Source organism: Myodes glareolus, chromosome 22 (assembly GCF_982192425.1).
Source record: "Myodes glareolus chromosome 22, mMyoGla1.1, whole genome shotgun sequence".
Taxonomy (NCBI): Eukaryota; Metazoa; Chordata; class Mammalia; order Rodentia; family Cricetidae; genus Myodes; species Myodes glareolus.
Window position 1 is genome coordinate 43372740 of NC_142047.1, and position 10287 is coordinate 43383026.

The 10287-nt window shown below is 42.6% G+C and overlaps 1 pseudogene; it reads right to left on the minus strand.

Annotated features, from left to right (window-relative positions):
• Nucleotides 1-626: 626 nt before the first annotated feature.
• On the minus strand, nt 627-5369 carry LOC148118534 (PH domain leucine-rich repeat-containing protein phosphatase 1 pseudogene; annotated as a pseudogene).
• Between the last annotated feature and the right edge of the window lie 4918 nt (nt 5370-10287).

Consider the following 10287-nt stretch of genomic DNA (forward strand, 5'->3'; position numbering starts at 1 on the left):
GGACAGCGACGGCTCCTCAGAAGGGGCAGAAGTCAGTTCTTTAGACTGTGTCCTTCCGCCAAGACTACAAACACTTTAAGCATCACTATGCAACACTGAGCTATTTACAACAGAAATTTCTCAACCGACTGTTCTGAGAAAATTAGTGAAGCCCAGTGACTTAAGTCACCTGACAGAGTAAAGCAACTCCTACAAGTCAATCTCTATATTCTACAAATGTCTATCATTTTCAAGACAAAGAAATACACAATTACAATATTATTAAGTCATTTAGCAATGGCAACTTGCCTTGCCTTCCAAATAAAACAACAAAAAGTAATTTTTAAAAATTACATTATCATTAACTGTTTCTCTGTAGGATATTAAACCTTTTGTTCTCTCTCTTTACGCCTTTGATGTGGTAGGGGAAAAGTTAACTAATTTAAATCATATTGGTAAAGTGTCTCCAGAAAAAGTCATAGTTATTAAAAGTAGCCAGTACAAAGAGAGCCTACAGGTGAGCTGCAGAGTCTGGTGGGGCAGTGTCTGGGAGAATGGTGTGGAGTAACACCCCTGGTTTAATGTGAGCCTGGGAGACATTCAACCTTTCTGGTTAGTTTATTGTTTTAAAGAGTACTCAGCCTGGGTCATAGTGGTGTGTCCTAACAGTCTGGCAGGCTATCCACCTGGAACTGCCACTGTGGCTGGGGCAGCTGGGGTGGTGGTGGTGGCAGCTGCAGCCACTGATGCTCCTGATGACGTTTAGTGATTTCTTTAATTTCCTCTTCCAGTTCTGGGGTATGATAAACTGACCATCTGGATGCGGTTGATCTGGGGCTGCAAAATGGCCTCCCGGCTTTCAGAGACGTGCATCTGTGGCGACCTCTACTACATTGTGGCTCCTTTCCTGGGGTGCTACAGAGCCATTAGCTCTGTGTCACCCCACGGTCCTCATAGCAGAAAAGTCTGCCTTCTTGAAGAAACCTGACTTGTCCTCATTGGCACTAATGACAAGGCACTCATTGCTGGCCTCAGGTGACACCTGAAGCAGGTGCTGTTATCTCTCCTTCTCCTTGGCCCCAGCTGCAATGGATGTTCACTTCTACCTCTACCCAGCTGCCATTGTTGAACACACTCTCAATGGGTTCTTCATCATCACTGTCAAGGCCGTTGTCAGAGAAGGCGCTGGAGAAAGTGGTGTTGGACAGCTGAGGAGGAAGGGGTTAGGCAGACTGAGTGGAGCCTGCAGCGCTGCTCCCTGGGGTAGGCGGGGCTATTCTCATTCAGGACTCCAGATGGGGGCTCATCAGAGGCTGTGGAGTCCACCTCACTGCTCATCTCAGAGGTGGATAGTTCACTGTTGATCTAAGAGGTACAGCATACCCCGTCCCTCGGAGGGGCGGTCCTTTATCCCCGTGTTGACAGACGGTGGAAAGATGCCTGGACTAGGTGGTGGCCTGCTTCCTCCAGCACGGAGCTCACAGCCCTGTCTTTGGGAACACTGAGTTGCACTACTCCAGCACTGATGCTGTCACAGCAGCCTAGCTCTGGACCAGGGTACATAGCAGCCATAGCTCTGGACCAGCAGCCAGAGCATCTGGCACATTGCGCCCCGCCTCCACAGTCTCCTCAAAGGACAGGCTGTCCCACAGTCCCTCACTGCCCAGAGTGAAAAACTCCTCCTGTGGAGTCAGAAGGACATGGGGGCGAGGCACCACGCTGGGGTGGAGGATGGCAGTCCAGGATATGTGTGGACTCTGTCACTCCAATGCCGTCCTCAGTAACGATGGCTGTATGCTGCTTAATTCTGTCCTGTTCTTCTTCACAGCACATGATGTATAACCTGAACAGAGGCCATGGCTTTCCATTTCGACAGGGAACTGTTTGGCACTTGCCAACATTAGCAGAGGTCAGCGCAAAGGAGCCTCCAGGGTCCACAGGGTCATGCTTGATGTGGCGTAGGATGGCACCACCACCAAGTTTCTGCCCAGCAATTCCCAGTTTCCTTTGCATGACTATGAATGTATTGACCATGTATTCACCTTCCTTTTTCAATTTCTGAAGCTCTTCAGCTAATATGTCACTCATGGAACACTGGAGAAGGTAGGGCAGCTCCACATTCCGGTTTCCATCAAATACACCATAGATGGCCTCCTGGTTGTCACAGAAGTTATTCGGAGACAGCACGGTGACACATAGCTTATTTTTTACTCCTGATGCTCTAGTGTATCCATGACTCCACACTGCTGGGGCTCCAGATGCATCTCCTGCTAGAGGTTGGTCAATCTAGAATGTTATTCAGCGGCTCCAGGCTTTTGTGGTCCAGGGCAAGGCACGGGGTTCCGGTCAAGTCTCACTCTTGCAATTTAGGTGGCACGTTTTCTGGTAATGTGATCTCCGCTTAGCTCATTACAGCTCAGATCTACACACTTGGCCTCTGGGAGCTGCATAACTTCAGGAAAGACTTCGAGACAGTTGGAGTGGGCAATCACAGTGTGCACGCACCTGCAATTCAGGATCGTTGTCGGGATGGCTTTCAGTTTATTCCCATTGATAATCAAGTTCTTCAAGTTCCTCCAGTTTTGCTATTTTGCTTGCAGGGAAGCTCTGAAGCTGGCTATAGGCCATGTGCAGGATCTTCAGATGTGGGCTGTTTTATCAGTGAGGCTGTTGTTGTCAAGGACAACTCATGTGAGATGCTGCTTGTCTCCTCGGACAATATGGCTGGAGGCAGGGTTTACAATTTATTTGCAGAAGCATTCAGGAATCTCGACTGTCAGCCTTCATGAGTAGGTTAGGTGGGAGCTCAATGAGCTGGTTATGTTGCACATCCAAGACCTCTGCAGATGTTTTCTCTAGCCTTTCAGCAAGCCTTGCCAACTGGTTGTGTCCTGCCAGTAATTCCTGGAGGCTTCTATTACAAAATAAGCAAGCAGGAAGTTCACATATTTGGTTATGGCCAATATCTAAAACGTCTAACTTTCGGCTTTTGATGTGGGATTCCCCTCTGCATTCTGTGAATACCATTGGTTAATAAAGAACTGTCTTGGCCTGTGATAGGGCAAAAGAGTGGAGCTAGGTGGAGAAAACTAAACTGAATGCTGGGGAAAAGGAGGCAGAGTTAGGAGAAGCCATGAAGCCACTGCTGGACACAGACGTGCTGAAACTTTGCTGGTAGGCCAAGAACTCGTGGTGATGCACAGATAAATGGAAATGGGTTAAATTAAGATGTAAGAGTTAGCCAATAAGAATCTAGAGCTAATGGGCCAAGCAGTGATTTAAATAATAGAGTTTCTGTGTGATTATTTCTGGGCTGAGCAGCCGGGAACCAACAAGCGGCCTCTCTCCCTACAACAGGATTTCACATACTCACTCAGGCACATTTTCTAGGCAGTTTCTCAAGACATCCGTGTAAGACAGATTAATTCGGAACTGGGTAAACATTGAGTTGAACGAGTTTGTTAGAAGAACCATAGAGTGCTTTTAGGAAATTGCCACAAATATCAAGGTCACCAGCTGATTCCTTTCACAGAACAGAATTTCTATGTTGTTGAAAACCAAAGCCTCTAGACCACCAAGTTCATTGTCTCACTGGTCAACCTGAGTGACCTGCTGCACAAAGTCCACTTCGTCTGCTCGAAGCTTTCTGAGCACGTGCAATCATAGGTTCACATGTTTAATATGAGTCATTCTTCTTAAAGCCTGTGGTCTGAGGGTCTCCATACACTTTCCCGCCATCCAGAGTTTATCCATAGCAGCCAACTTCTTCAATACTTCCGGGATGTCAGTGAATTCCTTAGGGGAAAGACCCAGGTACCTGAGCTGCTGCATGTTCTCTCCAACTTGGCAGGAAGAATCTGGAAAAAATTTCCATCCAGAAAAATTGTCTGCAAGTTCTACATGGCTCCAACAGTTGCTGGCACTTCTAGAGGAGCCTTGCAAGATGCATTCAGCTCTGTTGGGGTAGGAGCACTGCAGACAGCTGACAGGAAGACTCCTAAGTGGCTATCGGAAAGGTTGGGGCTCTTTGACTTGGTGAACCAGTAAGGTTCTGTCCTGCATACTTCTCTGTTTGGGCTACATGGCTTCTCCCTCACTCAGATTCTTCATCCTAAATAATTTTTTGGAGTTAATTTGAATGGGATATGTTTCTCAACTTTTCTCTCAAAGTTGATTTTCAATATATTCGATGTCTTGTTTTTTTTTTCTTTAATATTGATTTTGTATCCCGCAACATTCCTATGTTTGCTAGTGTCAAGGATTTTCTAGTAAATTTTATATGGTTTTTAAGTAAGAAAGGCTGTCACCTGCAAATAGGGATGGTGAAGCAGAGAGGCACCACTGGGCACCCTTGCTTCATTCCTGGTTAGAGAACAAGCTGTTGGTTTGCATTTAATATATTGTTGCCTATAGATGTCATATATATATGACATATATATACATATATATATATATATATCCTTCATTATTTAGAGATGTGTTCTATCTCCAATTAAAGTCTCTAAGACTTTAAGAAGACATGTTAAAGTTTGTCAAATGTGGTTTCTCTTCTTAAGTTTATTAAATGGAGTGTTACATCTCTTTTTTCTTTCGTTCATTTTTTTCTTTCCCTGCCTTCCTTCATTTCTTCCTTCCTTCCTTCCTTTACTTTACTTTTCTTTTGAGATAGAGTTTATCTACAAAGCCCTGGCTGCTCTGGAAGCCACTACATAGACTAGGCCTCCAACTCACAGTGGTCCTCCTGCCTCTGCCTCCTGAGTCCCACGATTAAAGGAGTGCACCACCAGCCCTGGCTGCTTTTTTAAAAAATGTAATTGTACATATAAGGGTGTGATGCCTGCATATATGTGTCTGTACTATGAGTGTACTTGGTGCTGGGGAAGACAGAAAATGGTGCCACATCCCCTAGAACTGGAATTACAGTCAGTTGTGAGCCACCGTGTGGGTGCTGAGAATCAAACCCAGATCCTCTAGAAGAACAGCCAGTGCTCTTAACCACTCAGCCATGTTTCCAGTCTTTAACTTTATTGATTTACATCTGTACCAATCTTGCCTTTCTAGGATGAAACCCTCTTGGTTGTTGTGGTTTGAATGAGATGTCCCAATATTCTCTCCAGTTCATGGGTCTTTGTGGGGAGGTGGGGGGCTTATGAAATGTGGAGGAAGTATGTCCTCTAGCAGAGGCTGGGTTTTGCAAATTCAAGGATTGGAAGCCTCTTGGGGATTGCTCTCGCTTCTTCCTGCTTGAGGTTCAGATGTGAGCTCTCAGCCGTCCCTGCCACCATGCCTATTGCTTGTACCCATGCTTCCCACAGTGATGGTGATGGACTCATCCCTCTGACACTTTAAGCCCAAACAAAACCTTACATTCTGGAAGTGGTCTTGGTCATGGTGTTTCATCACAGCACTAGAAAAGTAACTAAGTCATTTGCAGTATATAATCATCTTTATATGCTCCTGAATTTAGTTTAAAGGTATTTTCTTGAGAGATTTTATATGCATTATCATAAAAAATGCTCAATTTATGTTGGGATCCATTTGGACTTAAGTTTTGTGCATAGGGATATATATGTTTACATTTGCATTCTTTTACATGTTGACATTCAGTTTGCCAGCTCCATTTGTTAAAGATGATTTCTTTATTCCATTGTATAATTTTAGCTTCTTAGTCAAAAACAAGTTGTTCATAGGTGTGTGGATCAATATCAGGGTCTTCTATTTGTTTCCTTTGGTTCACCTATCTGTTTTTATGCCAGTGCCAAGCTGTTTTCATTACTGTAGCTCTATAAAAAAAGGTTGATGTCAGGGATGGTGATGCCTTCAGAAGTTCCGTTATTGTAGAGGATTGTTTGGCTATTCTGGGTTTCCTGTTTTTTCATATGAATTTGAGTATTGTTCTTTCAAGGTCTGTGAAGAATTGTGCCAGGATTTTGATAGAGATATCCAGTCATGCACACTGAACTTCATAGAAGAGAAAGTGGGAAGTAGCCTTGAACACATGGCCACAGGAGAACACTTCCTAAATAGAACTCAAGGAGCACAGGCGCTGAGAGAAACAATTAATTGATGGGATCTTACAAAACTGAGAAGCTTCTGAAGGCAAAGGACACAGCCACTAAGACATAGTGGCAGCCAAGTGAATGGGAAAAGATATTCACTAATCCCACATTGGAGAGAAGACTGATCTCCAAAACATATAAAGAACTCAAGAAACTAGACCTCAAATTACGAAATAATCCAATCAAAATATGGGGTGCACATCTAAACAGGATTCTCAAAAGAATTGCAAATGGCTTAAAGATACTTAAATAATTGCTCAGCATCCTTAGCCGTTAGGAAAATACAAATCAAAATGTCTCTGAGATGCTATCCTACACCAGTCAGAATGACTAAGATCAAAAACACCAGTGATAGCTGGAGAGGATGTGGAGTAAGTGGAACACTCACCCATTGCTTGTGGGAATGCAAACTTATATATCCATTTGGAAATCAGTATAGCAGTTTCCCAGAATATTGGGAATTGACCTACCTCAAGACCCAGCAATAACACTCTTGGGCATATACCCAAAGGATATACACTCATACTACAAGGACATTTGCTCAACTCTGTTCATAGCAGCATTATTCACAATAGCGAGAAACTGGAAACAACCTAGATGCCCCTCACCTGAAGAATGGATAAAGAAAATGTGGTACATTTACACAATGGAGTACTACTCAGAGGGGAGTGGGGAGGGATGACATCTTGAAATTTGCATGCAAATGGATGGAACTAGAAAAAACTATCCTGAGTGAGGGAAAACAGACCCAGAAAGACAAACATGGTATGTACTCACTCATAAGAGGATTTTAGATATAAAGCAAAGGAAAACTAGCCTTATAGTCTACGATGCCAGAGAAGTTAGATAACAAGAAAAAAAAAAACCTAAGAGAGACATACATCCTGGGAAGGGGAAATAGACAAGAACTCCTGAGAAAATTCGGAGCATGAAGTTGGGGAGAAGAGAGGGTGAAATATTTTTAAATGACTAATTTCATTATTATATAATTGTCTGAATTAAAATTTCCCATGAATTTTTCTATTATTGCTATTTTATTCTATGCAACATTTGGGGTGGGATGATGAGTTTAAGTCTTAAGATCTCAGAAAAGATGTCTCAAACTAGCATATGCAGCAGCTAGCCAGAAACTCACTTCCATTAGATAAATCTCATTGCATGCTGGAAACATGATTGTGTCCAACTAGCTGGTATATACTCTCAGTTTGAAGATTTATGACACTAAATTATCTCTCTAATTGTGAAGAATATGAAAAATGTAATGTTTCTCAGAGCAATGAAACTAAGCCTATTGGAATGTCCCCATTCCTCCTAAAATGAAAGCCCATCTGGCATTGGTTTGTGAATGTAACCTTAGGTGTAGCTCCTGTCAAGTTACTTCTTACCAGTGATTGCATTTAAAATTGGACCAGCTTCATCTTGTCTTTAGAAGTGTGGAGGAGAAGAAACCTATTTCTAAATGTTTTATTGAACCAAGGAACCCTATACTCTTTCAGTCTGGGAATCCCATACTGATCTAAAACAAGACCCAGGGAACTCTTTGGAACACTCCAGCCCCTCTTTCTCCTTCTACCCCATCCTCCTCCTTCTCTTGCTTCAGAGACACTTGGTCCAGTCTTGATAAATGGACTGGGTTAACACTTACCATGGGTATGTGTTTTTCTTGTGAAAAACTTGTGCCTTCTTCCTCCCTATTGTCACAAAGAGTCATTTCATAATGAGTCCTTGGTTGGTGTTATCTGGTGGCTAGTGAGTGCATCGGTACTCAGAATGAGAGAATATCTTGAATTCAGAGGGGGAAACTGACCCACTTGCTGAACATTCTCTGGAAAGACAGTCAACAAGAGCAGACTTTTCACTGAGAGCATTTTTATCAACAATTATTTGGTGATGATCTCTGAGACTGACTCAAGTTAATCAAATGCCTGCACAGTTAGACATGAAACCTAACATCAACAATTTTTTTTCTCATTTATACTGAATAATAGGTGAGACCCTCCTATCAAGTAAAATCTAAACACCAAGCCTTTAGATCTCTATGAATGACAAGGGGTCTATGCGAATGTTGTGAGTAGATTGTTAGATCCAACAGTAATCTCTCAAAAAGAGAAAGGGGTGAGAAGTGATGATCTGGAAGAAGAAATGCAGAGAGTTGGCATGCGTTCCATCATTATCTCAAACACCAGTGGAGACATTATTAATCAGACATTGCACAATTTTGATACCAAGCTCTGATGCAACCTCAGCATGCATCCTGCACAGTTGCCTCCAGTCGACCAGCACTGCTGAATAAGATGGAATTTTATATGCCATATCTGGCCTAGAGGGATGATATGGTTGAAGCCATGGATCCCCTTTTTCCTGTAAAGAATTTTTTGTTGGTATGCAGAATCGATAATGAGTTTAATAGTCTCTCAGTGGAGATACAAATATTGCAAAATTCTTCTCCACTTTTGGGGGGACAAACCTGACTGCTAGAGAGCAATGTTACATTTGGGAAGACTTTAGATATGAACCCTGAGCATTTGTAGCTCTAGAAACTTCCACAAGGATTGTTCAAAAACACAAAACTTGCATGTGGCAGGCCATGGTATGAAATTCTTCAGTTCATATGCCTCAGCTCCCATTTCTCCACCATGGCTGGTATTGCAACTTCACTTGACAAGTGAAGACAGACATCCAACACCTCTCTTTATGGCACTCTTGATGGTATGTACCAATAAATTAAATGATGTGTGCTATTTTTCTGAGCATGGAAGGATGACATTGAGTTGATATTTGCCTACTTCCCTAAAACAAGATCTGCCAAGAAACCTGCGAATGGAGCTGAATATCCTACTTGCCACATCTCTTTCCCTCTGTCACATGGTCCACATCATTCCGAATGGGAGGTATGTGTCCATTGATTTTGTGCTGAGTGATGGAGAACAAGCTCTCCAGACAGTTATGCAGAGAAAGTAAAAAATGTATTTTGTTTCTCCCTGGCCATGGGGAAGGCAGGAGGATTGTTCCTTCAGCATCATTTCTGGTTCTAAGTGAAGCAACATGTGCAGGAAAACCTTTCTGCTATCCTTGCAAAATCTCCCTGAGACAACAGACAGCAATTGTGCTTGGCTTCATCGAGGATGAATTCTGGCCAATATGAAGCGTATACACAGATAAAACTTAGCTCTGTTGATGTGGTGGAATGGATGTTTCTCATGGAGCTGCCTCCAGAGGAACAAAAGTAGGTTGAAACACAATGGAGGAGGAGGAAGGAAATAGAGAGGAAATGCCAACAGGAGCAATTCTTCGGGACTCTCGTGCAAATCTGTGCTGAGCCATGACTTGATTTGGCCAAGTCCGTCTGTGCTGGAACAGAGAGGCAGAAAGGGTGTCTTTCCCCAGGACTAGCACTGGGCAAACAAGTTGGGAAAGCAGTACTTAAAGGTTACCAACCATTTTCTGGTGGAGCAGAAGATTATTGTTTATGTGTGTCTTCCACAATAGAAAAGAGGGCTTGACATTTTTCCTGGTCCAGCTTTCACAACACATAGCACTTTCAGGCTACAAAATATTTTTCAACACCAGGATTATAAATATTAAGAGGTGCCATCCAACAACTATAAACTCCAGCTCCAACTTCTAAAAGTTCACACAATGTCAAATAAAAATTTTAATGTAATAGAAAGCATATGTTTTCTCTGGTGGACTAGACTGCTGCTGTTCTCAGCAACACTGCTGGTGCGAGCTCCCACTCAGATAAGCGGAAGGCATTTTTCTTACTACCTCCTATCTTCCTCGCAAAGATGTGTTTTGGGAAAGAAGCTGAAAACGGCCTGTCAACCTCACATAAAAATGTTGTCCTTTCCCAGTAAAGTTTTATGGCAGCTGCATGCTCAGAATGCTCCTATAAAATTACAAAGTCCTGGGAATGTATTTCATAACTGTGTATGGCGCTTAAAAGCTGTACTTTTCTAGAACATTCCAAAAGAAAAATTCATTTATGGAACAGGGATTACAAGCAGATTTTTTTTCCTCTTCAAATCAAACATTTGATATTTTTATGAATGGTGTAGACTAATTCATCCATTTGCTTCATAAAGACATATTTCTAAGATCTGTGCATCTTTCATTGGAGAAGCTTCTTTTTGCCATAGATGTTGACTAACACAGAGACTCATAACTGCTCTATGTTTATAGAACAAGAGACTGTGGGGTGCTCAGCTCTGAATGTGACATCTCTATCACATCTAAATGTAAATCTCCC